We start from the raw sequence: 6,000 nt of genomic DNA on the forward strand, positions 1-6,000 counted from the left end.
GTGCCTAGTCTCCAGATTCTGCAACTTGCAGAACTTAAGCCTTTCTTCGTAAGTGTACCCCTTTGTTTCTCTCACTAATCTTGTTGCCCTTCTCTGTACTTGTTCTAGCAACTCTACATCCTTCCTAAAATGAGGCCTCCAGACCTGTATGCAGTACTCAAGGTGTGTGGCCTGACCATTGCCTTATACAGAGGGATAATCACCTCCTTGTCTCTACTAGCAAAATTCCTATATATCATTGACAAAACTCCATGACCTACTCTGGCAGCCCATCTGCACTACTCAGAAAACTTCATATCCAACTGCAGAATTACCCCTAGGTCTTTTTCATTCTCCACCTCCCTGAGTGTAGTACCACACAGTTGGTATGGTTCCCTTGATTTACTGCTACCCATATATAGTACTTTGCATTTGTCAATTTTAAACTTCAATTGCCACTTCTCAGCCCATCTGCCTAACTTTTCTAGATCCTGTTACAGTAGCATACTGTCATTAACAGTATGCTACTGTAACCCTGCCAACCTTTGTATCATCTGAAAACTTGGACATTAAGCCTGATCTACCTTCATCAGTATCATTGATAAATACACAAAACAACAATGGGCCCAGTACAGAACCCTGGGGAACTCCACTAATAACATTAGTCCACATAGAACAGTGTCCATTTATTACCACACTCTGCTGTATCCCACTCAATCATCCCTTTATCCATTGCAGCAACTTGCCCTTAATGACATACTGCTCCAATTTGTACAGTAGTCTTCCATGTGCAACAGTATCAAAAGCTTTCCTGAAATCCAAGTATATGATATCCTTTGTGACCACATCGTAGTATCCAATCAAACTGGTCAGACAAGACTTCCCCTTAACAAACCCATGCAGTATCTGAACTATTACTGCAGTCTTGTCTAGGTGATCTTGTATCACCTCTTTAACCAGTGACTCCATTATTTACCCTGGAACTTCACAGTACTTCCACCATGATGTGAATGTATTGGAGAAGGTGTAGAAAAGAGTGACAAGACTGAGCAGAGGGGTATTTTAAGAAGAGAAACTTGTGTCCTGTAAGTTAGTATTTTGAAACTAGGTTCCTGGTTTGAGTAAACTAAATGCTGAGGGGCATTATACTTTTAATCACATGATATACACAAGAGGTCTTAAATCTAAGTTTAGAGGGATAATTGTAGAAATGAAACCAAAAATTTTCCTTTAGTCAGAGCAACCGACTGTTCAAATATATTCCCATCTGCTCTCTCTTCTGTTGGTTGGAAGTTTATCATAATCTGATGGACAAATACTTAAAAGAAATAGGTAAATAACATGAAGTGACAATAATTATTTTTCTATTTTTGCTGAATAAGATGCACAGAGAGGGGTTGGAACATGTGGATTTAAACCACTATTAGTTAGCACAATTTGAATATACAGTTGAACCTCCCAACCCATTGTATGGACCCATGTTCCAGCTATGTTTAAGAAAATGGGTGAATCTAGCAAACTACCTGAAAATTTACAGATTTAATTTTCAGATAAAGATTTCACATCAGAGCGTTTCTACCACACTTCAGTGATCAATATGTTTTTAGGTCACTGGGTCATATCTAAATACCATTTGTAAACAAGATTAGCAATTTGTTGATAATAAGCAATAGATTACCCACTTTCTAAGTTTCACTAATTGTATGTGAAGTGTTAGACTATAGTAATAATTCACTAAACACGTTTACTGTTTAGTGAATGTTTTTAGAACTATTTTGTTCTTTGTAAACAACATGGAAACTGCAACTTCATCCATTTATATTTGCCCTTGTGCCACCTAAGGAAAACTTAAATAGATAGGAGAATATAAATACACCTTTTAAAATATATACACGGGTCAACTGTTGTGGAAGAAGTCAAAAAAGCCAAGTTTTGTAAAAATTTGCTTTTTTAATTAATATACCCAAAATATATTTGCACAGTATATTACAGTACATTTTGGAAGGGAAAGTAAACTTTACTGTAGTATACAATGTTTACTGTACATTTACTCTACTTTTCCAGGTATTGTATTTTACCTTTCTCTTGTAGGAGAGAGAGAGAGGAAAAAAAAGCTACATTTGTACAGTACTATGATCAGTATAGAAGTGCAGTGCTTTTTTTTTTTTTTTTTTTTATGATTATGCTATAACCATCCACCCAAAATATTGTAGTTTGCTATCAAACGATGCTATCATCACCAATCGGGCGCATAAGTTCTGGGACCGCAAGCGGCTTGAGAGTTTGTGGATCTGTTCCACAGTGAACATTAACAGAAATAGAGGAACACGGATCCATCCCCTCTTTGAGGCTACTATCCTCAGAAGGGATGATCGGTTCCATATGACCCACTCCCGAGCCACTTCCGGTTCCATAACACAAGAGAACGGAACACGTGGGAATGAAACACGTGACGAGTACCGTGAACCTGCTGGTATTTAAAGATGCACTGCAGAACAAAGAAAATACCACTGAAGAAGAAGGCAGGAGCCTTCGAATGCTATGGTTTTATCACTTTTAATTTAGTATATTTTAATGTATTTTATGGTTTTATTGTTCTTAACCCAGTATATTTTATGTATATTTTAGTTGTAACGTTAAATATAATTTATTGTAAATACAGGCAAATATAATTTATTATAAATACACAGTTATCAAAATTCCAGTTTTTGTTTTCGTTGTGTTTTATTTCTACATAAGGTTGGTGGAAAACATTTAAAACTACAATATGAATATACCCAACCTCAGAGGCCTGTTTGAAGCATCCACCCAAAATTCAGAAAATCTGGCAGGGCTCAGATCCTGTTGTTGTCAGATTTGACTGTACATATTGAAGTTAAAAACTTTTAATGCAAGGTTCTCATTCCAGAATTCTGTGCTGCTAAAAATGTACCATTCAGTGATAGTTTTCTTTATTTATTTTCGGAATATGGCACAAAATGTTCTCTGCCAAGTGACTATGCACATTCTGAGTTTGTGATTTTTCAATACACCCACTGGAGAGTATTAAAAATCACATAAGAGGACAGATAAATAAGAGCAATGTGTGTGTAGTTGCCACTAACTTGTGGAAAGCAGGAGACTAATTTTTTATTGGAAATAAGCAGGAGTTTATTATGTTCTTGTTTATACTCTGGCACAACCACTAAGTCAGTGTAGTTTACAATAAATTATCAATACAGACATTAATTGTATTTAGCAGTCACGGATTTGAACCCTGGCCCACTCAAAGAGTGCAGTAGCATGCACTCTTGCTTCTGACCTGCAAGAGTGCAGTAGCAAGGTTACGTCAGGCCTGTACTTTGGCCTTTAAATGAAATTTCACTAAAAACGTACATTTTATATTAGGATCCTGCCTAGGACTGTTTATCAGTATGATATATTTTAAAACATTAGCACATCTAGGATTTTTATGTTATGGATTATCTGTTAGACCCACAAAATGATTATCAATGCTTCAAGGAAGTTATTAGTACAGATTTTGTCCTCTTTAGATGTGTGTCAAAGTTTTGCTTATATCATGGCTCCATCCAGTTCTTTTCTTCTCTTTCATCAGAAATGGTTCTGAGCCAATTGTCTTTTCACCTCACTGAAAAGAGTAGACTGGCTGCATTTATATATTCAGTTTGTTTAAATTATCAAATAAATTAGAAATGAAAGTTTTTCTCATGTGTCATCAGATAAATAATTACAAAATTCAGATTATTTCTAATAATCTGAGTTTATTCAGATTATTATAAACGTTCCTAAAATGCTAATTCATACATCCACCGAAAGATTTTCTTTTAAATTCTCATTATTTTTGAAATAATTTCACTCTAATAGTGGGCACCCAAGCCAAAAAAAAAAAAAAAAAAAATATGTGCAAAGTTTTCACTTTTATGAATTTTCAAATATTAAAAAACTCAATTCTCACAGCCACGCTGCTAAACTCACAAAGGAAAAGGTTAAGTGCTCGGCACCTCTCACAAGTACACTGCTCAACAAAATTAACAGAACAAAATGTTTTTATGAATACTTTATTGCAAACGTGTCACCAAAGGAGAATATTTGATATAATAGGTATTCTGACATGCAAATTTCAAGTATCCAATAGAAATAAACCTGCCACCTTACAGAGCTGCAAATTATTCATACCTATAAAAACACAGGTTGTGATCGCATCATTTCATTCCCATTTTTTGGCTTGCTCAGTGCGATAGCCACAACTTCAGTACTGAGGATGACAAGTCGTCATTTATATGATTCTTTAAAATGATGGTCCGTTGGATGACTTTAAGCTGGACAGTCGCAAGCAAAGGTGGCACAGCTTAATGTGTCATGCATTGTTGTCTTGGCACCATGGAAACAGTTTCAGAGATAGGAACCATTAAAAGAATGGCTGGTCAAGGTCACCCGAGGGCCACGTCAACAGACTGGTATCTGGCTCCAACAGTAAGATGAAACCCTATGATGCCCTGTCAACTGTCTCTTGAGGTTGCTGCAGCAACAGGCAAAAACATTTCATTTATATGGTTCTTTTGAGATGACTTAAAGCTGGACAGCCGCAGGCAATGGTGGCACGTTGGCTTAATGTGTTATGCAGTGTTGTCTTGGCACCATGGAAGCAGTTTCAGGAGACAGGAACCATTACAAGAATGGCTGGCCAAGGTTGCCTGAGGGCCATGTCAACCAGAACAGACTACTATCTGGCTCTAATATTGAATTCTATTATACAGCAGTCATTCAAGGAGCTTACTCAGGACTGATAGGAGGGCTGTAGGAGTCCGGCAGTTCTGGTGGCTTGGTGAGATTCTTTAGGATTAACTTGATGTTAGCTGTTTCCCAATCTTTGGGAAACAGCTAACATCAAGGGGCATCTGCCAGTTTGGAGGTATCATTTGTAAAGGTTTAATATAGGCATGATTACTGACTGATTGTATTTATGATCTATGTAAACTCCTATGACCTGGTGGTTGTACCAGAGTATAAACTAGAAATAAACTATTCATCTCTATCTCACTGATACCAAAGACATTGGTATCAATGAGATAGAGACGCCAAAGTATAGAATACTCAGAAAACTACACACCTGCTAAGTTTTCTGAGTATTCTATACTTTGGCATTAACACTTCTGATTCAATGCCAGTGCATACTCCACAGCCTTCTTTATTCAGTATTAGTTCTTATGTGGTGTTATTATACATACGCATGGTTACCCATTTATTGCACATGCCATCGGCCAAAGGCGTACAGAAGAAACAGTAACAACAGAGCATATGATATTACTTCAAGTGAAGTGAGTTCTTTTTAGACCCAAAATATAACCACCTAATTCTCCCTTCCCACTTTTATTATCACTCCTTCCATTCCTTTGATTTTTGGGTCATTCCCAACAGGTCTTGGTCTGGTAGAAACAATCTTGCCAGTGTTCTCATAGGGCTAGCCTCACAACTCTAGGGTTGGTGCAGGAAGCTAGACCCTCTCCAAAGTAGATGGCCAACCTGCTCAAGACAGAAACCAACCACCAACTCTCCTACTGACTGCCACTGGCTGGCTGCAAAGAAGCCAGTTTGCACAACACTAACAGCACATTCCACACTATGGTACCCACAAGACTGACTTAGTACTGTATGCATAATCACAGGGATTCATGGTGTATTTGGGCAAAAGCTATGGAACTGCCAAGACAGGGAGACAGGGTAATGTTCAAAGCCTCCTTCCTTCCAAGAAAATAAAAGGCCATATTGTTCAGTACCAGAAGGAGCAAACGATCATGGACAGGTCAAAAAAACAGTCAGAATTATGAAGAAGCAGATTAACCTAAACCAAAATAAGCAATGTTTCTGAACAGATAATCAACTGCTGCAAGATGACAGGAAAGCAACGTATGAATAAAAACACCAAACCTACCTATAATGCTACACATTGCTACTTACAATGCTTTCCTCAATGAAGAAAGATTGGTAGATCTAGAAGATAACAGATTACAAATATCATGC

This window comes from Mastigoproctus giganteus, chromosome 1, assembly GCF_048544385.1.
Source record: "Mastigoproctus giganteus isolate SK-2022 chromosome 1, ASM4854438v1, whole genome shotgun sequence".
NCBI classification, from domain to species: domain Eukaryota; kingdom Metazoa; phylum Arthropoda; class Arachnida; order Uropygi; family Thelyphonidae; genus Mastigoproctus; species Mastigoproctus giganteus.